The sequence below is a fragment of the Lipotes vexillifer genome, unplaced genomic scaffold (genome assembly GCF_000442215.2).
Source record: "Lipotes vexillifer unplaced genomic scaffold, Lipotes_vexillifer_v1.1 scaffold219, whole genome shotgun sequence".
Taxonomy (NCBI): Eukaryota; Metazoa; Chordata; class Mammalia; order Artiodactyla; family Lipotidae; genus Lipotes; species Lipotes vexillifer.
In genome coordinates, this window is record NW_006769244.1 from 666,334 (window position 1) to 691,334 (window position 25,001).

The 25,001-nt window shown below is 43.6% G+C and overlaps 1 protein-coding gene and 1 pseudogene across 1 annotated transcript in view; one reads left to right on the top strand and one right to left on the bottom strand.

The window, feature by feature from the left end:
• MAML3 (mastermind like transcriptional coactivator 3) overlaps positions 1-25,001 on the top strand; it is a 439,643-nt gene that overhangs the window by 198,905 nt on the left and 215,737 nt on the right. The window lies entirely within an intron of this gene.
• LOC103070492 (Golgi apparatus membrane protein TVP23 homolog B pseudogene) lies at positions 23,288-23,905 on the bottom strand (annotated as a pseudogene).

A 25,001-nucleotide genomic window follows, 5' to 3' on the forward strand; every position in this document is an offset into this window, starting at 1 on the left:
GTGGCAAGCGGGGGCCACTCTTCATCACGGTGCGCGGGCCTCTCACTATCGCGGCCTCTCTTGTTGCGGAGCACAGGCTCCAGAGGCGCAGGCTCCGTAGTTGTGGCTCACGGGTCTAGTTGCTCCGCGGCATGTGGGATCCTCCCAGACCGGGGCTCGAACCCGTGTCCCCTGCATTAGCAGGCAGATTCTCAACCGCTGCGCCACCAGGGAAGCCCGAAACATTCTTTTTTTATTTTTGTCAGCACCCCATTTCATAGGTATCAGTAAAATAAATTTTGATTTTATATTTTTGTTATGAAATTATATGTTTCGTTGAAGAAAAAGATCAAAATACAAACATGTTTATATAAACATTTTACCTTGGCAAAAGCTTAGTATCAGTTGTTTTGAATTATGATGGTCGTTATTCTAATATAGCAGAGCAAAAAAGGTTGCCCAAATTAACCTGTCAAGCTGAAAATGCTTTGCCTCACTGTAACTTCATAGATACCTCCTTTATTTAGCTCTGAGGAATAAAATAACCAAATCACAAGTCAGTTTTCTAATGTAACTACTCCAACATGTGTTTCTATGTAGTAACACATATACTATGTGTCTTTTTTACATGCGAGAACCAGAAACCTGAGTTTTTTCTCCTCAGTGGTAGGAATATATACAACAGGGGGCATACCTCAGTAAGAAAAAAGAGTCATGAAATTGTACCTTCTTGAGGTTTGCTTTAAATCATCTTTCTGATGAGTGATTTAAATAAGATACAACCTAAGGTAATGGGGGCCCAAGGGCCTCATGTCATGGTCATAAAGTAGTGGCTCTCAGATGAGATGTCTGGTTCGTTTCTTCCAGTCAGTGTCATGACCAGATTCATCACGGAGAACTGACTTTAGTAATCACACGGTGGTTCCAGGCCACAACTGGTTTGTAGCAGGGCAGAGGATGGGAAAGAACAAAGCTGCAGCCCTGTGTTTGTGTTCATCAGCCCACGGTCAAGTGGGCACGGACTCCTGAATCTCTTAGCTTGGCTGTTAAGGAAGGTAATGGAATCCTCTGGGTTGTGTCCTCCTTGATGCTATGCCTCTTTGTTTGGTGTTAAAGGTTTCTAATGGAAAGTAAGAGAGATTGAGTAATTCTCTCAGGTGTATGTTTCATCCTGAAATATGAGGGCATGTTAGATCAAAGGGCCCAGAAACTAACTTTCTCTCTATATCCTGCAACTAGTGAGGTTTAGCATGTATCTCAACTCTCTAAACATACACACATGCACACAACACGTGCTGACACACCTACATGCACATATCACACATATATGCACATGCCTTGTTGATGTCTGGTCATTATTATCATTCTTTCTGCCTCCAGAATTCTCCCCCAACCCTGAAAAAAGGACTCCAGTACCACCATCAGCAGTGATGGCAAATTAGGATTACCCTAGTTTTGTGCATTGGAAGAAGGCTACAGCATGACACTTGGGGAGAAAACTTCTTAATATAGTACAGGTTGAAAGTTTTATACCTAATTCATCGACCTACCTCTGTGTGTTGATGGCTTTGTTTCAGAAACTTACAGTGATAAATTCATGAGTCCATGGATTATTTCGCAGAATCTACTATATGGTAGGGAAACCAAAGATTAAACACATATAACAATTTAGACTAGAAAATCTTATACCCTGAAAAGAATTTTCAAAGATAGTATAAGTTGTTACCAAATTCTGTAATGTGGGCAGCATAAGTTGCCAATAATGTACAGCTAAATCTAGAAATAGAAAACAAAATAAAAATGTCTTTATGTCTTTATGAAAATGAAAGGAATATTATGTCGTCATAATGAAACCCTAGACCAAATCTACATAGTAGAGGTGGAGAGCATTTTAACGTATGATTGTAACTGAACTAACACAAATGTGACATCCAACTCATTCATCAGCGTCGCTCATGATCTATATTTAACATAGATCACCGGACAAAATCATTAATAATCAAGTCTGCGAACTGAGCCAACTCCTGAGTTATGTAAGTAAATCTTAATGAACAGTGTTATATCTCTGTGTACCGGGACACGGCAGAAATGGAGACTGAGCTCTACTGTGCTCTTAAAGTGAAGGGTGACATGTGCCGGGCATTGCATCGTGTTGTACATGTGAAGAGAGACAAGTAATGGCATCCATGTGAAGGAATTCAGAAAGCCAGTGTGCTGGAGAGAAGCCAAGTGGGCCCCCAAGGAGGGAGCCAAGTTTGGGGTTCATTCTTGAGGCAGCTAACTCAGGCTTAGGGAAACAATTTGCTTCCTTTCTCAGCCGACTTTCTTTGGCCAGGTCTAAAATCTACCACATACTATTTATTGAATGCCTCCTCTATGCTACGCGATTTACCTATATTACTACTGCAGTAATCCTCATGGAGTTGAAGAATTGCCATCCTTTTCTACAGGTGAGGAAACCAAGGCTCAGAGCAGTTAAGTACCTTGCTTGAAGTCATATAGACAGGAAGTAAGGGGTGCAGATTCCAATCATCCTTTACTTTAGATGCCCTAGTAAACCTTGAGATATTTCTGTAGGTTGAATGTTTGTGCCCCCCAAATTCATATGTTGAAACCTAACCCCCAAGGTGATGGTAGTAGGAGGTGGGACCTTTGCGAGATGATTAGGGGGGATTAGTGCCCTTGTAAAAGTGGCCAAGAAAGCTCCCTTGCCCCTTCCACCATGTGAGGACACAAGGAGAAGTCTTTGACCTGGAAGAGGGTTCTCACCTGACCATTCTGGCACCCTGATATCAGACTTCCAACCTCCAGGACAGTGACAAATAAATTTCTGTTGTTTATAAGCCACCCAGTCTATGATATTTTTGTTACAGCAGCCCGAATGGACTAAGACAGATATTGTGCTGATATGATGTAGATTAATTGGAATAAATGTGGAGAAAATAAGTTTGCTAAATACAAGTGAAGGTGGTTGCTGGCAGATTAAATGAAGTGTTAGTGGTTGGGGCAGTGGAAGGGCGAGGAAGGGAAAGTGTAAAGGTACACCTAAGAAACAATGTTAAACAATGCAGAAGAGGTGGAGCGGGTCGGAAAAGTACAGCACTGACAAATGGTTTGGCGTGGAGAGGTACACGCAGATTCAAGTACTATGAGGAAGGCTCTGTACTGGTGCCTTGTTCAGACATATAGGAGGTATCAAAGCCCTCAGGAAATTTATAGTTGAATGGAGAAAAAAAGACATATAATAATGTATTAAGAGCTATCATTAGAGATATTAACAGAGTGCTATGGAAGCCCAGGAGAGAAGAGACTAAATTGTAACTGAGAGATTTGGGAAAGGATTTGTTGAGTATGGGCCTTGAAGGATAGTGCTCTGGCTGGGGGTGACATGACAGAGCCTGCGGTGGGGATAAAAGTGTGGGAAAAGGGCATTCCAAACAGAGGTCGGTAGGAACTTGATAGGAATACCAGGAGAATGCCTAGAGGATTGAGTCGTGTCGTAAGCCAGACTGAGCCGTCTTTTGGAGCAGCTGGGAGGTCATGCCAAGAAGTCTGGACTTCACTCAGCCTTAGGGAGCCATGGAACATTTCTGAGTAACTGAATGATGTCTGGAGTTGTGCTTTAGGCTGATCATTGTGATGCCTCTGTCAAGAATGAAGAGAAATGAGGATAGAATCAAGACTTTTACAGTAATAGTTTATATAAAATGTAAGGGAACCTCAACCAAGTCTGTGGCAGTGAAAGAGGAAGAAACACATACAAGAGATGGTCATTGAAGAGGTAGCATCAGAATATGAAGAATGAAGAGTAGCAAAGAATCAGTGATGTGGCCATGGGTCTTTCTGAGTAAAGGTATCCTGTGTTCCAGGAGGGAGAGGAAGTAAAGCTATTCATGGAATAGAGACTTAAATTAGAAGCCAGCCTTCATGGTTTGCAGTGTGGGAAGCACTACTAGTGACAGACTCTTCTTTAGTCATATGTACATCAAGGTTAGAAAAGATGACTAGGAATATTGTGTGTGGCAAAGACAATAGCTGTACCACACCTTATAGTAATTGGGTTTGTGTATATCCGAAAGTGTTTGTGGACTGGATTGCACTGTGAGTACCGTTGGCCATACATTAAAATTAGTCTCAGGACTTCCCTGGTGGCGCAGCGGTTAAGAATCCGCCTGCCAGTGCAGGGGACACAGGTTCGAGCCCTGGTCTGGGAAGATCCCACATGCCGCCAAGCAACTAAGCCCGCAAGCCACAGCTACTGAGCCTGTGCTCTAGAGCCCACGAGCGACAACTACTGAGCCCGCGAGCCACAGCTACTGAAGCCCACGCGCCTAGAGCCCGTGCTCCGCAGCAAGAGAAGCCACCGCAATGAGAAGCCCGCGCACTGCAATGAGGAGCAGCCCCCGCTCACCGCAACTAGAGAAAGGCTGCGCGCAGCAAACGAAGACCCAATGCAGCCAAAAATAAATAAGTTAATTAAAAAAAATTAGTCTCACTTTTTAAATTACAATACATGCTGTACACATATATACCTTTAGAATATATTCATATATACACAGATATATTACTTAATATAGATACAATAAGTATATCTTTGATATATATAAAATACATCATCTATATCTTTTTTTTTTTTTTTGCGGTACGCGGGCCTCTCACTGTTGTGGCCTCTCCCATTGCGGAGCACAGGCTCCAGACGCGCAGGCTCAGCGGCCAGGGCTCACGGGCCCAGCCGCTCCGCGGCATGTGGGATCTTCCCGGACCGGGGCACGAACCCGTGTCCCCTGCATCGGCAGGCGGACTCTCAACCACTGCGCCACCAGGGAAGCCCAAAGCTATTCAATCTTAGAAATATAATATTGAGTGAAAAAAATCAACTCCCTACTTAAAGTATGATACTCTTTTGATAAATTGCAAAGATAGGCAGAACTTTATAGTTACATAGAGAAAGAGACAAGGTACTTTCAAATTCAGTATGTCTGTTCTTGGGGTAGAAAAAGCCTATAGGTCAGTGGTAAAGCCCAATCTAAATGCCGAAACAGGTACTTGAAGGAGAATCTTCAGTAGGGAATGAGGTCCTAAGGATCCTTCTGGGATAGTCTTTTCAGGTCATATCCAAAACCCAACATTCAACTCTAAGAACCTGAATGTTTACACAAAACAATTTATTGAATGAAACTGTGTTCCATGACTCGTTACTTCATTACCACAAACGCCATAACTTCATTACTTAGTAAAGATAAAATTTGGTGTACTCTTACTTACCTGCAACACACTGATTATAAAGGACAGGAAAAAAACTGAACACCATGTTTTTTATAGATCTATACACATGTAATAAAAGTGTTATATAAGAATGAAGAAAGCGATTTTAAAAAGGCTATTCAAGTGGCATTGTTGAGGGGGATGGGGGCACAGATAAAGAGGAGGCCGTGGAAGTAAATATATCTTGGACAATTTCTAAATTATTCTTTTAAAACAGTAAGCCAGCTGAAGCATTGAGAATGAGTGTTAGACAAAGGAAGCGCCCTTCTTCCTAAGAAAGGAACAACCCCAGTATTGGATGTGATGCATCTATGATGTTACAGGAGAAGAGAGGAAAGGCAGGGAATGTGGAGAGGGGGCGTCCATTAACAAGACATTGCTGAAATCGCTTTTGCTGGGTGAAAAGGAAGCTTCCTGAGTATTGTTTGTGGAGATATGTCTATTGCTTCAATCTATTTCACGTAGGTTACTTATTTATAACTTTAAAGATAATTTAATATGTAAAACCTCCTCTGATGAAATGTGGGTATTAATTTACAAGCATCATTTATTGCACTTATGGCTGATGGATTGTTATGAGTCAGAACTAATAAATTTGTAAGGATTCATAGAATATCAGTCGTGGAAAAAAAAAAAAAAAGAAGTGTCTGTATGGTTGCCATGTAACTGCATCTGCGGGGAAGGCTGGATGACAGGAGAGGACTGTCTTGCTGAGGAAGGGGGGTGATGGGCAGTAGGGAGAGCAGTAAAATGGATGATGAATACCTTCTAATTGAGTGGATATTGGCAGCAGTACATTGACCAGGACATTAAGTGTCTGGCAAAGCGGAGAGCTTTTGCTGAACACGGTTACACCCGCATGGAAGTGCCCATTCTATAGTGAGCCAGGTGATGCTAACGAAACCGGGCTTTGTTGAAACGAACCAGGCACAAGATTCAACAAGCAGAAAATTGCTATAGGCCTCAGGGTTTATTTTCTCTCTGCAGATAAAGAATCTTGCACTCCATGTTATGTTCCAAAGTGGTGTTAGGGCAAAGAGGTTTAGAAAAACAACGGCGGCAGCCCACCAGATTTCCTTGCCACGGAGGAAAGCACGCGGTAAGAGTTGAGTTGGGTGTTTTCCCCAGCCCTTTGGAAGGTGAGGGTAGGGAGAGCCACGTGGTTCATACTTGCCTTTGGATGGAGGTAGAAATAGGAGCCGAAGAGCCCCCACTGACCTCCTCCCCACTCTTTCAGAGAGTATGATGGGCCAGGAGGAGGAAGGTGAGGGGCGTCTGCCTTCTGATTAAGGGAGGCTGAACACCCAGTCCACGGTTGGCATTTTTACATGTTAATCTGTATGTTCAGTTGAGAGAGGAGGATTTCTACATGCCTTTTCACACAGCCTCCCATTTCCTTTTTCAGTTTTTCTCCATTTCTTCCCTTCCTTCTCCCTCCCCCGCTCAACACATTCACACGCACGCACACACACTCACAAACATGTTCACAACACACTCTCTCTCACCTTCTCTGGGTTTCCCCCTCCCTGCTTTGCTAGCTCCTGGTTTTTGAACAAAGCCCAGGCTGACCTCAGGAAGCAGAAGGATTCTGGGTTAAGAGTTGCCTGTTACTGTAATTGTTTATTAGACCTGAAGTTTAATTGGCCAAATTGAATTAAATAAATATTTAGCAGGCAGAAGCTGTCCTGTCTGGGAACATCAAAGGACTGTGACAGACTCCACCACCGGCCCTGGCATCAGGCCCGACAGTACAGCGGCTACTGTTGGCTTTTACAGGCAGGACCCAGGCCTTTACCATCCCAGAGAAAGAGCCCTTTGTGGTTCTGTACAGATTATGACGTATTCTGTAATAACCTAAATGAGAAAAGAATTTGAAAAAGAATAGATACATGTATATGTATAACTAATCACTTTGCTGTACACCTGGAACTAACACAACATTGTTAATCAACTATACTCCAATATACAATAAAAATTTTCAAAAAATTCACATTTATAAGAAGGAATGCTCTTCAATGTAAAATGTATTCTGTGTTGGATGTCTCTCCATCCTGCCCCCCTGCTACAAATACACACCCCAGGGCCCCTTACTTTGCTCCTTTTAGGAAGATGTTTTGGCGTGTTTTGGTTAGTCTCTGGCCGCAAGCTACAGAATAAGGAACAATGATACATTCATTTTACCTCAGAAGATAAAGAGGCTCACTCTACGGAGGCTTATGGGCTGCGCCTCAGTGGAAAAAGCCAACAAGGAAATCTCTAGGGGCAAACCACGCCCTCAAGTGTCACGTGGTCTGTCATCTGTCCTGTCTGTATACATATCTCTTTCTCTCATTTGTTTTCCTCCCTCCCTCCCTTCTTTCCTTCTTTCCTCTCTCAACCTCTCTATTTCCTCAAAGTAATTTCTTTGCAACCTGATCTTCCCACGTGGCTCACCCCAGCTCCTGGCCTCTCTCTGTGTTGCTATCCTTTTGGTTCTGCTAAACTGCACTGCTAACTGCATCTCTTTCTCTGCATTCCCCGATGTATCTCCCAGAGTCAGAAGCTGATGGAGCAAGTTCATCTTTCAAGCCAGACTGTGTCATACAGAGACAGCAGGCTTTCCTTGGATCAGGCGTTCCTCCTTGGTTCCATCAGCGATGACCAATGAAGCTACAAATTCTTGTAGAATTTGGTTGCTTCATTTAAAATGGAGATATGGGAGATCAACACTGCTGGTGAAAGTATTTGAAACTATCAATAGATTAGGTCTATGAGTATCACAGTACCTTTTCCAATGGTTTGTCTCTCATGCAAACCTACTTTTAGAGGGACTTTGGGTAACATTTTTCTAGAAATAAAGATTATTAGTTGATGATACTTACTTGGAATTTGTGGTGATTTTAGCTTTTTGGTTGACATGTCCTTGGCCTAGCAGAGACTTGTTTGGAAAACAGTGTCTCAGCCTTCCATATCTGTGGTTCAGTATCTGCAGATTCAATCAACAGTGGATCCTGTAGTCCTGTAGTACTTATTGAAAAAAATCCACATATAAGTGGACCCCTGCAGTTCAGCAGTCCAAACCCATTGTTCAAGGGTCTACTGTATTTCCATAGCACGTACCTATTAGGTATTATAAGTAATCTAGAGGTGGCTTAAAGCATACAGGAGGGGCTTATCTGGTGACACAGTGGTTAAGAATCTGCCTGCCAATTCAGGGGACACAGGTTCGAGCCCTGGTCCGGGAGGATGCCACATGCTGTGGAGCAACTAAGCCCGTGCACCACAACTACTGAAGCCCTCGCGCCCTAGAGCCCATGCTCTGCAACAAGAGAAGCCACCACAATGAGAAGCCTGCGCACCACAATGAAGAGTAGCCCCTGCTCACCGCAACTAGAGAAAGCCTGCATGCAGCAACAAAGAACCAACGCAGCCAAAAATAAATAAATCAAATAAATAAATTTTTAAAAAAGCATACAGGAGGATGTACGTAAGTTATATGCAAATACTACACCATTTTATTTAAGGGACTTGAGCATCTGTGGATTTTGGTATCCACAGGAGTTCAGGACAAATCCCCTGTGAATATCGAGGGGTGACTGTATAAATTAAGCAATGACAATTTAACCATAGGGGCAGAGGGTATATGGGAAATCTCTGTACCTCCCCCGTCAATTTTGCTCTGAATCTTAAACTGCTCTAAAAAAATAAAATAAAAAAAAATTTTTTTAATCAAACAAAAAAATTCAAGCATAGGAGAAAATTAGTGTCCTGATCATGGAAATAAGAACAGAATACCTTTTATTTACAAGATATTTTTCTTAAGTTTGGTCAAAGGAAGGCAGTCAAAAAAGCTCTATTCAAAGAATTAAGCAAATCAGGGAATTGTTTCTAAAGTACTTTTTTAAAGTTCTTTTCACTCTTCAGAAAGTGATTCCAGACACAGGGATTACTGAAGGAGACGACATGGGAGGGTTGTTGACACTGTGAAGATGTTTCAGTAGGAGGAAGATAAAGGCCCCTGATGAAGAGAATGCCTTCCACTGACCTACACAAATACCCAGAACTTCAGTTTGGCAGAAAATAATTAGAGCAGATGTGGGACATGCTCCAGAACATCGCATTCAAAAGTGATAATGTAATTAAATATTGCATAAAATAGCAAAACGTAAGTGGAAAACATTTTACTATGTCTCTGCAGTTCTAGGTGGTACAAGGTCCAAAGAAGAAATGGCAGATGAAACCCAGTCACCATCAAGTAGTGTCTTAGCCTGTTGGTGAATTTTAGTGCCAAGAACGACAGGCTTGCTCAGGGAAGAGGCACTTGAAGGCAGAACAGCTGGGCTTCATGGCTCCTGGAACTTGGGGCATATGGGTTAATGCTCTGCTGTCACCAGCCTGAGATTCTTCATTTTTTGATCAAGGGGTCCTGCATTTTCATTTAGCACTGGGTCCTACAAGTTGCATGGTCGGTCTCACTGGAATTGGAGGCTCCTTCACAGCATCTTGGGACACAAGAACCATAACCTAAGTGATTCCAGGATAACAAAGGAAACACGGACTCATCTTCCAACTCTGCCACCTCAGTTCTTCTTTAGAGGTCTAAAAATGGGACCGTAGTTGACCTTCTGACTGCTCCGTTCACACAGCCTACAACCGGGCAAGCCTTGAAAATTCCTATAGCACTGACAAAGCCTTCAATGTCATAATTAGAAATAAAAAAAAAAATCATGGAATCAATTAGTAATATGATCACTTAAGCAATGAACATACTGATGTGTGGTTAATCAATGAACAGTGTAAAGGTCTAGTGTCCCATTACTCCCCATTTAAGCAGAAAAAGGGACTTAGAAGGACAGAGGAAAGGGAAAGTGACATGAAGGGGAGGAGGTTACGGTGGGGGGACGGGGACGGGGACAGCGCACAATGACGTGTCTTCACCGCATTGCAGTTTTTGCCTTTAACTCTTCCTTGCTGCTGTGTTTGAGTACTTGTAATTGACCCTCCAGTCCTGCCAACCCTGCTTGCCTTAGTTGATAACGATGTCTTTTAATATGGCAATTTCGTAAGGAGGGAGCTTAATCCCTGCGGGAATGGCTGTTGCGTATCTTCAAAATGGCGAGACTGGCCTCTCCTTCCTTGCATCCTCAGTCCGTCTTTGTACTAGTGAAGGTCCAGCGCAGGGCCTTCCTCAACCCTCTGTCAACTCAGGGTATGAGTTCGGGTCCACAGACCCTGCCTGGAAATGTGTTCTGGTGGGACAACTCTTTTGGTCACAGAGCTTTTCATGGGACGGGACAACATGGACTTCTCTCCTTCAGTGTGACTCCTTTGATTCCACTTAAGAAGAATAGTAGGCCTCTGTCTTCCACCTGATTAAAAGGATCTCCATTTCTACTGGAAGAATTTCTGTTGTGGAAACCATTCCAGCAGCTTTACTCTGTGAGAGCCGTTAGCGTAGGAGAGACACCTTGTCTAAGACAAGGCTTGAAGACCTCTCACCTCTACAACCAGGGGAAGGAGGGGCAGGCGATAGTGGACAGTGGATGCTGGCCCATCCCCACGTGGTCACCTGGCTGGGGCCAGGCTGGGCATCCGCGCCAGACTTCCCTATGGCCAATGGGTCTGCAGTTCCAAACTTCATCAGATCTAATAGAAGAAAAAGTACGTGCTCTCTTCCTCCACTTCTGTCTTCTCTGTGCCCTATAGCATGATTAAGTGTCTAGCATCTTGCAAAACAAATGAACAAATGTAGCTCTTTCCTTTCTTCCTTAAAAAGAACACAATCAACCGAGACTGTGGCATAACAACAGTTGACTCGTAGTTGCTTCTTGTGCCTGAAAGCCAAATATACTCCAGCAAACACAGCCTATGCCTGTATATTATATACTAATAAGTGCTGTCATGGTTGTATAGATGCTAGTGTATTTGAGTTTCAGCTGTTCCCTGAGATAAACTATCACATCTGAATAGTGTTACAACATTAATAGAGGAGCTGTGATGGTTTCATCCTAACTTCAGTGTTCTAGAACTCCCTGGTGACTAGAGTTCTAATGGCTGTTTTACTAGCCTCCAAGTCATGATGGATAAAATGTGGGCAATTTCTAGTCTAGAGAGTGCTAACTATCCAACTTCAAAGAAAATATCCCTTTGTGGTGATTAGCAATGCCAATGGCTAACCAGCATCATGGGCAAATGAAATTTCATTATCATCTAGAAATTTCATTTTGCTTTTTAATGCAGTTTTTTGTTTTTGTTTTTGTTTTTGTTTTTTTTTTTTTTTTACTGTACTGGACCTTTAGCATTGCTGCTAGAAAGGAACAACACTGCTTGATATAACATTTGATTTTTCTCTCCTTTCCTGTCCACTCATTAACAAAGCACCAAAATGATCACATGGGAAGTGATCTACCTCAACCCTGCGTTTTGGGGGCCGTTGGACAGTTTCCCATTATCTTGCATATGTCGTAGTCTCTAACTCGAATAGTTTTTTAATATACCTCCTTGAAATCCGGAAGTTACCTTTGACTCTTTCCTTACTCTCCTCATCTAATCTGTCGTCAGGTGTTGTTGATTGTGTCCTCACATACGTCGCCTCTTCTCCGTACCTGTCATTCTTGCTGCAGTTCAGACCATCCCTGGCCCCCTAACCTATAGCAGTAGCTTCCAAACTGCTTTCTCTCCTGCATTTATCTTCTCTGGTCCACAGATTCCCCCCTCCCTTCTGAGTACCACTATGTCACTCCTAGCTGGTCACTGCTTGCTCGCAAATTCTCAGGAGCTCTCCATCGCCCGCGGACAGAGCCCAGATTCCACCATAGCCAGTTGGCGACGGTGCTCTGTGATCCAGCTCCAGCCGCCATGCTGCCTTCACTGGCCTGGTCCCCTGCGAGACACGGCTGTTCTTTTTCTACGCCTTGCCTCCACAGCCTCCTTCCAGTGCTTTCGTTCAAGCCGTTTCCTCTTCCTGGAGTGCTTCCCCCTAATCTTTACAGATCCCACCCTGCCCATCCTTAAAGATCCATAGCTTCTTCAGGAAGCCTTCCCTTATCCCTCCAAAAGGAATGCATTTCTCCTTCCTCTTAACGCCCATCGCCATTTATTTGTTTCTCCTAACACTCCTTACTTTCTGGATTATTTTTATATATTTCCTAGTAGCCCATAAACTACCTGAAGGCAGGGTCTAAGAGTCATCCCTGTTCCATCCAGAGAGCTTTGTATGGGGCCTTAAACAAATACGGTACTTGTCAATGAATATTTGCTAAATCAATAACTCCATTTCCAGCCTAATCAACGAATGGCTTTGGAGTTGATTATTAAGTGAAACTATGTTTTAAGTTAAAAGCAAGTTATTATGGGCATCACACTGATGGAGAAAAAGGTATCAATAAGGAGAGAGGAAGGCTAAAATGAACCCTATGGTGTTGGGTCAGGATCAGAGTAGTAGCATAAACTACTCTCTATGAACACAGAGAGATACAGAAATATACATATATGTATATAAATGGGTTAATATGCATACATATATTACCTAGCTCTATCTGCTGAGAAACAAGAGGCTCACTCAGCACCCATACCTTGTTTCTAAACACCATTCTCCAATAAAAGGAACCAAGCCTCCTTGGAAAAGCAGTTGTTTTTCAGGCCTCAGGCAGAGGGAAAATACAAAATGAACCTGGAACATCTTAACAGTGCCAGCAAATAAGGAAACACTCCCCTCAAAAGACAAGGGCTTGTCAAAAGAACACAGGAGTCGATGTAAATGTGTTCCTAGTGACCAAAGCTGGTACAACTTGGGCAAAAAAATAAAGAGAGTACTGAATTTTAACCCATAGAATAAAATAAATATCCAGGAGTCCATACGGATTAAAAAACAAAAAACAAAAAACATGGGAGAAGTGACAGTTCTCCCTTAAGTAGAATTCCAGATAATAAATGTGGAAGGAAATTGGGAAACAGAATCACCCTTAGGCAAACACCACAGTAAGGATTATTTCAGGCAGGAACCACAGATGGATGCTAAAATTAGTGGGTAACATTTGAGGAGAAACAGGATTCGTATAGTGTCAGCATATCCCCCTCAAGATACTTTGTTACTACACAGGGAAAGATAGTGAAACTTTACAGTGGAAAAGCAAGCAGGCACTGTTCTAACCAAGTGATCAAGGCAAATACCACCAGTGATAAGCCATAATGACATCATGACCCCCTTGATATGATGCACTGAGAAGAACACAACGTCATTTTTGTAGTATGCTTGCTAAAAAGGCATAAGTTCATTCAAGTCATGAAAATACATTAGGCAAACCCAAACTGAGGGACCTTCCACAGAATAACTGTTCAGTACTCTTCAAAAGTGTCAAGGCCAAGAAAGACATGGGAAGATGGAGGAATTGTTACAAACTGGAAAAGACTAAGGAGAGATAACAACTGGGTGCAATGTGGGATCATCTTGGATAGGATCCTGCAACAGCGAAAGGATATTAGTGTAAAAAATGGTGAAATTCTAATAAGGTCTGTAGTTTAATTAACAATATGGTATGGATGTTAATTTCCTGTTCCTGATCATTATACTATGGTTAAGTAAGACATGAACATTAAGGAAAGCAAGTAAAGGATAAGAATGGCTTTGTACTATTTTTGCAACTTTTCTGTAGGTCAAAAAACAGTTCAAAATTAAAAAAAAAAAACTTTTTAAAGGAAGGCTGTTAGTGATTAATATTGTAAACATTTCTTTAATCCAGAGAGGATCCAAACTACCTTTAAAGAAAGTTAAGCCGTCAAACATCCTTTGTATTCTTTCTAGTCATCATTCTTTTCCATGTCTTACATCTCTTGTTTCCACTTGTTTCTAGATATATGGGTCTAACAGCCTGTGCAAAAAAGCTCTTTCCTTCTGGTCAGAAACTACAGAACATATGCCATCTCTGTATGTGGATGTTTGGGTTTTCCAGCTGACCGGGGCTCTGTCTGAAATCTCTTCTGACAACGTGATGCAAACAGCAGCATTTTCTCCTTTGCCTGGACCTTCCCATCACCCTGGGAAGTTCTTTAGCAAGAGCAGAGGCTGGCCTCTTTGTTCCTGTGCTTTTCTCCATCCTCCTGTTTCTTCTTGCATCGGGACTTGGTGGAGTGCTCAAGATGGCGCCACTCCTAAGATGACTGGACTGGTACAATATTCACCTCCTTTGTCCTCTGTGCATTCTCCTTTTCCAGTGAACCAGTCGACATACTTTTTTTCAAAACGTTTTATTTTGGAAATGTTCAAACATACAGAAAAATAGAGAGACTACAATAAACCCTTTGTGGACTTTTTCGTCACCAGACAGGTACCATTTCCAAGGGTCATCAATGGTCTCTATTCTGCATGCTGAGGATGAAGGTGACAGCACTGGCCCCAGTTCTTACACTTCATTCATACTTATTTTTATACTCATAGTTTAGGGACAATGCCTTGTTTCTTGGCCACTTTATCTTATCAGGAGCAACTGTTCCAGTGAGGGTTCCCCAAAGTCCTCTCTCCCACCCCTTTGCACAATGCAGATTGAGGTCATTTCTGTGGTGCCTAATGAAAGAGGGACCTCTCTAAACGTTTGCTCAGGGGCCCAAATTTAATTTATGCATTTACTCTAATGTTAAAGACATTTTTTTTGCTCTAAAGTCTGATCCTTCTAACAGAAGCTGAAATCGTGTTTTGCTGATTGTGTGACTAAACCCTGAAGGAAAAAGGGTAACGAAAGGTCACCGAGCCAGACTTCTGCTAGTTGCTAATCTGGGTTTTTCCATCATCAGTAACTCAGGTTTAGGAATCCCAGGTTTTATTCCTAACAAAGCATTCCAGCAATTTTTGGTCATCAGAAAGTGATGATCTAAATGGGTACTGAAATGAGATGAATAAGATGCTCATTTCCTGAGGGTAAGAGAGATTTTCACATCTGTCTCCAAGTAGGATCCCAAAGCGTGAAAGCCACGCCTCTTTGAGAGAGGCAGTATTTGGGAGTGAAACCTGCCAGCTGATGAAAGTATACTTTATGATAACTGACTTCAGTGATTTTCATAGTCATCTAAAAATTTTACAATAGGGTATGATTTTTGTTTCATGGTGGTGAGAAGGAATGCCATTTCTTGGTCCAGGATAACAGAATTCAAGATGCTTTACATGGAGAGAAAATTTCATGTGTTACAAATTAGAAACAAAGTGAAAACATTTTTATGTAAATAACATAAGAGTAGAGATCTCGGAGATGGATCTTTATATATTTTAAGTTAAAATAGCCTCTTTATGTGCACACAAAGAAGTAATCAAAAGAGGAGTATCTCTGTCCACCTGTGACTGCTGCGTCTACTTTGATCATCTCAGACTTGCTATTAACAGCATGTTCTCTTTTACCATAATTCTCCATCTTTGCAGTAGAATTTCTTTCTGAGATTTTAGTACAATTCCACTGCTACCTCTGGATGAGAGTGACATTATGGGAGCCCAGAGATTTTGTGAGTTTCTGTGTCTGGGGAGAGATAAAGAGAGTAAATTGAAGTCGTCTGGGGTCAGTACCACGTTTTTGTGATTCCATGGTGATATTCAAACACTAAGAAGAAAAAATAAATTAAAATGTAATGTTTCTGCTGAGTGGGGATGGGAGAGAGTTCATGTCTTGTTGAGAAACAGATCTAGCATTCCTAGACACATTAGATTCTGGAAATATAGCAAGGTGGTGTCTCAAGACAGGGTTATAAGCGCGTCTCCTAAATATATTGGTCTATCATCTTTTGCAGGGCTCTTCTTTCCTAATAAACGGAGGTAGTAATCAACTACCAAGCCAAAGAAACTAAGCGGCTGACCTATAACCAACAACAGGGTCAGGAACTTAGGACCCTATGGGTTTCAAAAAAATTACCAACGTTTTAATAAACTAGGGAAGCATCTAAATAGTTTTAGAAGGCTTTTCATCATAAATGTTTCAAATCTTTAAAAATTATTTTGGCACTTAAAAGTTGTAGCCTCTGTGCATGTGTGTGTGTGTGTGTGTGCGCGCGCGCGCGTGTGTGTGTGTGTGTGTATCTTAAGTGAAACACTTCATTCCCCGAAGTGCAGGATAAGCAAGGCACTTACTATAATTTTCAGAAGGGTTTTACCATAGTGCACTCGCCGGTATTTCCAGGCCTGAGATGATGAGGCAGTTCCGTGAATGTTAAGTCCGGAAACCAAGGAGAACACAGAGAACCAAATACACCATTCCTTGCTTATGTAAACAGTAGTACTTGACCTGACGTCAGCAGTTATGGACCCTGAAAGCTACTGTCCTCGTGAGTTGCCACGACTGTTCCCAGACAGGCGGAGGTACACGAGTGCGTGCCTCCCTGCAGGCGGGGCCGTGCAGCCACGCTGCTGGCCCGGTGGAGCTTCACTGCCCGGTTCCCCACCACCTGGTGCCTAGGGTGTGGGAGCCGGAGTTTTTTCTACTGCAGGTGCAGCGAGTAACAAAAAGGCAAGTCAGGGGTGCAAGGCCAGGTCCTCTGTTGTTCTGGGGACTCAGTGTATGCTGGTCTGGAGGCTCCACAAACATGCTTGCAGACTGACTACCTTTCAGCGTGTTAATTACCTTTCTGGAGCCCTATCGTGGGCAGAGCTCACACGGGCCGCAGACCGCCTTCGCACTCCAGCGCCATCCGCCTTGAAGGGAGAGCTTTATCCTTAACGCCCACTGGATCGGGGGCTGCTGCAGTCTAACGCTGACAGCAGCTCTGCACCATCTTGGCTGTATCCCTTGTGCCAGGAACCTCGGGGAAGAGACAGGGATTTGGCAAAACTCCTGGCAAATGGACGGCGCCCCAGTGAGCGCCGTGCGTAGCGTTTCTTAGCGTTGCCAGACATCCACCGCTGCCTTCTCCCGCTTCCTCGGGAAACAAGGGCCATTGCGGGGCAGATTTTAAAGTGAAAAACAGAGGAAAGTAAAAGAAACCGAAGCCCAGAACTTAAAAATAGAGGGTTTCCCAAAACTTTAGCTTCTTGAGTGAGAAATAAATTTAAATCTTGTGTCTGATTCCCCTGATCTTTCCGACTTAGCTGAGGCAGAAAACCAATCCATTGCCTTATCGACTGGGATCACTAGCCTGAGGTTAGGGACCCACCGTCGTCTCTGAAGCAGGCCTGCCTTCTCTCTGCTGCTATATTATCCCTCTATCATTTTTGCGCTCGTGCTCTCTATTGCCTTTGATATGGTAATGCACTTGCACAAGAAAAGCCTTTTTTTTTTGTTCTTAATATGAGTGCTTAAGGAATTAAAGGTGAGTGAGAGGTGGAGGGTGTTAAGAAGGATGGCAGTTTGTCATTAAAAAATAAATAAGTATACCCCTTGGAATAAAAAAAGAAGAAAGGAATATAAAGGGAACCCAAGTGGGAGGACAGGCAGGTGTCTCTCGGCGGAGGCGGGAGCCGGGGTTCCTAACAGGCTGGCTCACGGCCCTTTAACGTTGCGTACGTGCTCCTCCGGCCCCTCATTGATTTCCCTCTGCCCTCCAAAGACCTGGCTGCAGTTAAGCCTTGTGTCCCCCACGTGATGCTGAGCCGAATCAGATTTTCCTTTTAGTTGTTCGATCAAATTTTCCTTCCTAGAGCTTCGAAGGCCCACTTGGGACCATCTAGTAATTGCCTCCCCGCACTGAACTGCTGATACCTTTATTGGATTGGCATAGGGTTTCAGAGGACTGTGTTTAACATGCAGTGAGCCGCAGCAATGCAAACAGCCCCAGTGTTTAAACAAGCATCCATTAGGCCAGGAAACAAGGCGGTGCCAGCCCATTTGGTGCTCTGTAGTGCTGGCAGCTTGAGGTGTGCAGGGCAGCCGGGCCGCTGGAGCGGGAGAGGGCAGGCGGAGGAATTGCGGTGTCAGAAAAGAAGCATATTCTCTGCGGAAGAGGGGGGTGCGGGGTCGGAGTGGGGGGAGGGAAATGTGGCTGGGGACATGTGCAAAGCTCATTAATACCTCATTATGTTAGAACTGCAATCTCCCCGCAGACAGGCGTTAACATTTGCGGTGCCAGAGGAAGAGCTGTGGGAAAGCAGCACTGACCACCACCCCCCCCCCCTTTTTTTTTTTGCAAGCCCCAGCAAGCTCCACACACTTGCTTTGCACCGAGGGAGTGGTGGTGTTGAATTTGTGAGGGAAGGCTGTGAGCAAACCCCTAAGGAGCGATAGGGACCAATGCAGTACAGTGAACTGAGACGGAAAACTGTAGAGTCTGTAAATAACAAAGTGACCAGCTTTCCAAGGTGCCGGCAAGTGATGCAGAGGGAGGAGCGTTGACCGGAAGCCAGGAAAGGGAGACAGTGGGTCTCAAGCATGAGCCATCCTGGAGTCTGGGTGTGTGCAGTGGTAGATAGACATGCTACAGATTCAGACCCAGGCGTCCCAGGGAGTGTGGCACTTGTCCCCTGAGTTTGCCCAGGGCTCCCCGGGACCAACCAAGCTAGCATAAGGCAGAGAGGAGACAAATGAGGACTAACGAGAAGAAAAGAGGGCAGGGGAATTCAGCCTGTGGGATGTGGGAGGCTGTATTCTCAGCTGCTACCACCTGCCCTTATTGGTGTGGGTAGAGCAGAGGGAAGGTGATAAAGCAGATAGAAAGAAGGTTCTGTGTGTGCGTGGGGGGTGGGGGTGGGGGTGGGGGTGGGCGGGAAGAGGAGGTTTTGCTTTCTTCAGATCCGACCTGGCTGGGCCCAAACCCTTCCGGGCTTCACCCCAGGGATTAAATCCCCATGTGCCGTAGCTCTGTAGCTCTGGCTGGAGCTGGACCCTGCGCCTCACTCACCCCCCCGCAGTAACCCCAGGGGCTCCAGCACTGAGACAGCGGCCTCATGGGAGGAAAAGTTGGAGCCGTGTTCTGTAGAAACTACAACTTTCCTGCAGACACTTAATCCTGCTCTGTTAAAGGATCAGGTGTTTCTCTCTGCCCTGAACCCTTATGTGTCCTCTATCCAGAAGCGAAAGGTGGGTGGTAGCCACTCTAGCAAAGAGTTACACAACAGAATGGACCAAAACACAATGGTGTGTGGATTTTGTATCATGAAGGCCCCTTAAGGTAATTCATGTTCCAGTCCTTTGAGAATATCCCATTTCTGCCTTTTCGTTTTGTTTGTTTTGTTCTTATTTCTACCTTAGAATTTTCTTTCTGTGAACGTCCAGCATTCAGGTTCTGTTTCTAGCATAAGTGGACATGGACACACCCAGAGGTCCACCGGGACCTCGCCCACGGACATTCAGCCCACGTTCTGGAAGCAGTGGGCAGATGAAGGAGGACGTAGCCTTGATGGATGTCCTATGAAGTGACAGGGCCGTCTTTCAAGTATGGTTTGTGAAGACCTTTATGGTCACACTTCGTTCTGACTTAACACAATATTCCATAAAAATATGGATTATCCATTAAGTTACAGAAAGGCAAAAGAGTTAATTTCATCATTGAAAGCCATTTGTATTCCTTTAGGAAAAAAGAAAAAACAAAACTAGAGTCCTGTTGGCCAGTAGCTTGTTATGTACAACGGTGCTTGTAATGAACATCTAAAAATAAATGTATTTGATCATCACAACCAGGTTTACTTAGGTTAGAAATACAGTTACGGCTACAAATGCTTCTGAGGAACATTAAACAAGGCTTTTTACAGTGTGGCCTCTATAGTAAAAATAGTCAAATTCAAGCTCTGTGTATTAAAATCTATTATTCTTTCAACTACGCAGCTTTGACAAATCGAGCAAGAGTCATAAGAACAGAGCTAGGAAATAGTTCAATTGCTATACTTTCATAGCCATATATAAGAAAAAATATGCCTTATGCTGTTTACATGTTGACTTTCCCAAGCTTGATTCCATTAAAAAATAAAGCAGGACAAAGAAATGAAGAATTGTTACAAACAGTAGACACTTCTAGACTTAACTTCTGTATGTAACCACGGCAGGTCCCTACTGTGGGATGTATGACATCCCACAAGATCTTGCCTGTTTTAGACTCACAAACTTAGAGAATGAACTTATGGTTACCTGGGGAGGGGGGTGGAGGGGAAGGGGAGGGGGAGGGATAGACTGGGAGTTTGGGATTGACATGTACACACGGCTATATTGGAAATAAAATGCCTTTCCATGAAAAAAATAAATTAAAAAAAAGGAGAATAAGCATTAAACACTTAAAAAATCTTTGCCTGTTTTTCCTGAGCTGCTCCTTCCCTCGATCCTTTTCAGTGGCCTGAGCAGGACCTTCACAGATTTGTGTTCTTCACCCTGTCATTTCCCAGCATCTAAACTTTTCCATCTTCGATTCTTCTGCTTTCCTTTCTAGGAAAGAGAATGGAAGTTAAGTTTCATCCAAACTTTCTACCTAACCAAAAAATTATGACATCCAAATTGCCCATTTGAGGAGAGAAGGAGAGTCATATAGCAGAATTACAGTTCAAAGTAAAATGGGATTTCAATTTCCATTAAAAAGAAAAAGTGACTTCCTAGCTCCTTTCAGGCTTTTGCCATGAATCAAAACGTAAAGTGAAACATCGGAAAATCAAGGATGAGATGGAACCTAAAGAGATGTTTCCTTCCCTTTTCATCCCCCTTCCTCAGTGGAGACCATATCTAAATCATCCCAGATGGCTGTTCTATTTTTAAAGATCTCCAGAAAAGGAGATTCTGCCACCTCCTCAGTAACCCATTCCAGCATCTCTTGTTCCTCTCAGCCAGAATACTTTTTTTCTGAGAGCCCTAGGAGGAAGAAGAGATACGCTGTCCCAGGTTTAGGGACTTGGGCTAGTCCTCTCTAGGATTTCACCCCTCAGTGGACACTCCGAGGCATGGGTAATGTCTTTCTTCAGTAAAAAAAGGTTGTTTTTCTCTAATCTTTAGCTTTATACCAGTGAGCTTCTTGGGGGCCCATGGAAAATCCTCTAGAGGGCCTGCTGTTTACACAGCCCTGTCCTAAGTAAGAGGACGGGCAGCAAAGAAGTATATTCATTTCAGTCTAGACGAGAACAAGGTCACGCACAGCCGCAGAGCTGACCATCTGTACTGGACAGATTTGTTCATGCACTCACTCACTCACTCATTCATTCTTTCATTCGGGAAATACCTACTGACCTCAACCATGGGCCAGTCCCTGTGCTAGACACTGGGCACAGACACATCAGTCAACAACGTGGACTAGGTCCTTATCACCAGTGAGCTACACTTGGATGGGGGAAGAATACCAAGTCAAAAGTAAGAAGCATAATGGTTATAAATTGTGATAAGGGGTGTGAAGGAAATAAAACAGCGATGTGCTCGAGCATAGGTGGGGTGAGGCTAACTGAGACAGCATGGCCAGGAAGTTGCTACTTGCACTGAAACCTGAAGGATGACCAGGAGGTAGGAGGGGCAGGTTCAAGGCAGAGGGGAAGCAGGTGCAGAGGCAGGAGGAGAGGCCCCGGGTGGCCAGAGCGCGGTGGAGGAGGGAGCCTGGCCTGACAGGGGCTTGGAGACACCATGCCAGCCAGCGACTCCAGGCCATGAGGGTGACTTTAAGAGAATGGGAATCTACAGAAGGACCTTAGGCAGCAAGACATGCTCTGACGAATGGTTTTAAGCGATTCCTCTGGTTGCTCGTGGAGAACAGATTGGAAAGACCGTAGGATGAGAAGCAAGGTTAACCGGCAAGGTGGAGAGCACAAGAGGCCCGGGGAGAGGCGAGGGTGGGGTGAAGGCTGCCATGAGTGTAGAACATACACAGTCCCCCTGGATCTGGAGAATGTACCTTCATTACTGTAACCTGGAATTACGAAAACACATGGCTTTGAACTTCGAGGAAATCAGGGCTGCTTATAAAACAGGTTCCACCCAACCTGATCTGTTACTGCTAACCAGTAGGAGAGCTGTTGTTACACTTTTTTTTTTGCTTTGTAAGCGGTAGCGTTTTATACAAATATAAAGTTACGCACCTTTAAAGCTATCATGCCAATAAGATACATTCAATTAAACAAAACATCTTCAAAAACTTTTTAACAGTGTATAAGTACAATCACGAAATAATCAATCTGCTGATTAAAACAAAATTTACAGTACCTACAACAGAATTTACAGATGCCTACAGTAGTTTGCGGATTGTTACATATATTGTTTTAAGAAATACCATTAATACAAATACATGATTTACAATATCCCCATTACAGCAAGAAAAAAAATAGATCGGTAAAATAAAACGTCTTTTAGGCATTTACAATGCCAGGTATTGAAACGATTATTCTCACTATGACATAAGAATAATACTCTTTTAGTGGTAAAAGACAGACTTTATTAGGCCAAGGACCACTGAAGAGCTTCTGGAAGGCTCCAAAGTAAAATCTGGCTATCTTTCCCCCAAAATAAATAGAACAGCAGCAATGCCTACGTATCCCATGAACATAAACTATGAAAATTCCTTTTATATTAACTGGGCCTTAAGTACGTGACTCATTACAAATAAAAATAAACAAAATTTTAGAAACTAGTTAACACCAATAGCCCAAATTTGGTTTTTACCTGCCTGTAAATGCCTAGGATAAGAAGTTTCATCATGAAGTATATATTAAGTGTAAAATTAACAATTATTTCTAACTCTCTATATAAGCCAAAGTGCTCACTCTTACCATGGAAGCGAAACCTAAAATAATCTACAGAAATAGTATGTAAACACAGAGAGTTTTCAGATAGACTAGGAACACCCTTCTTGTTCTGTGGATCAAAATGCAAAGGTCTCCATTCCATATGGGCATGAACACAAACACTTGTGTTAATTTAACACATGGATCTTACACGACTATGTGCATACACATATGTACACCATGAACCAAATGTTAACAATGTTTCTAGCTACACCACACCTTCAAGCCCCATATGCTAGAAAGTAAAAACTTAATATGAAAACTACTTTTCCTTTTTTTTTTTGTAAAGTAAAGTTTAAAGTGGAAAAACAAACCCAACACTCCTCTTTGCAATAGGTACTGCGTTCTAAAGGTTCAGAGTCAAGACCCCCTTCAGTTGTTCCCAACGGAAAGAACACGCAGGCTCCCTCACTCTCTTCAGGAGGTCTGATCGTCTCCAGTGGTTTGTCTTAAAAACTGCTTGCCAAGGTACGATGTAGCCATGCTGGTTAAATTCTTCCTGCTGCCCACTTTGCACCTGACGTAGCCATACAGGTTGGCCCCTTGCAGCACCACACCCATGATAACCACCGCCAGCCACTTCACTCTGAAGGAGGAGAGAGCACTAAAGGCAAATATTACCCACAGCACCGGACAGGCAATGAGTCCGAACCAGGAGATTCTTGATTCAGCCTCTGAAACAGTTTTACTGTCTTGAGGAGAGGCCTGCCTGGACTCAAACACCCAATGGCCTTTTCCATCTTCATCAGTATGATTCCACCAGTGCAGGCCAACCATTAGTCTACCTGTGACATTCTTGACTGCTCAGAAGTCACATGACTACAACAAGATACTTGTCACCGTACAGGCAATAAAGCTGCTGCTGAACAATTCACACGGAAGATAGACTATAATTGCACTGACTCGAAAGAATAAATGGAAAAAGGATGCCACTGGGTGTCTGATTTTGGATTTTTCTGGTCTACTAGTTGTCTCCTCTTCCGCATCAAACAGTGAAACATCTTCAATGTCATCATCACTGTCCTGCTGCAGCATGGCGGCCCGCGCCAGCCTGTTGCTACACTTCTGGAGGATCACGAACCACACTGAGGATCTGATGAAAGCTTTAGATCCTCTCTCCTGAGAAAAGGAGCATATAACCACAAAATTCTGCATACAATTCTTGGGGATTCTTAGAGATCCTAAAATCCATTTTTATGTAGACCTCAAGTTAAAAAATCAGCAGTATTGGGCTTCCCTGGTGGCGCAGTGGTTGAGAGTCCGCCTGCCGATGCAGGGGACGCGGGTTCGTGCCCCGGTCCGGGAAGATCCCACGTGCCGCGGAGCGGCTGGGCCCGTGAGCCGTGGCCGCTGAGCCTGCGCGTCCGGAGCCCGTGCTCCGCAACGGGAGAGGCCACAGCAGTGAGAGGCCCGCGTACCGCAAAAAGAAAAATCAGCAGTATTCATGTTGTGGAACCCTGGATCCATCATCTAAAACTGTATATTTGATTATATTTATACTTGATGACAATATTGAACAGGGGGATGAGGAACACCCACTTGGGAATCCCTACAGGTCACTACGGAACCATTAATGGAAGAGGAGTGTTACAGGAGGTCACGTGGCATTGTTGGATATGTTGCTTATGTTACCTCATTTAGTGTATACAGTCGTCTTCTGAACTCCAGAATATTAGCCTTGTCTATGAGGAAAGTGAAATTGAAGTGAAGGATATTAATAAAGAAACATAAAGAGAATTACAGAGATCCAGGTGAAGGCAGTGCCAGTATAATGTGAGTTTTTACAGCTCCAGAGATGAACCATGGTGGATGAGCAAGTTTGGTTTCCTGGGAAATGCATCCTTGTGTTGGTGCCTTTGTAGAGATGTCCCTGGAGGGTGGTCGTCAATGTGATTGGTCATTCCCGTGGCCTACATGGGCGGCATGCCATGCTGTTTAGGATCGGACTGGGGTTGGGTTAGTGGCCAGTATGTATCTCTACCTGAGCAACTCAGACAGCTGCAGAACTGTTCTGAGAACATCTGAAAGAACGGCAGCCCTTACAGGAAATCCCCTTTCAGATAGCACTTCCTTACGTGCCAGCCGCCCACTGCATAGAAAGAGCAGTTCTGAAGATGCCTCCCCTCTTTCC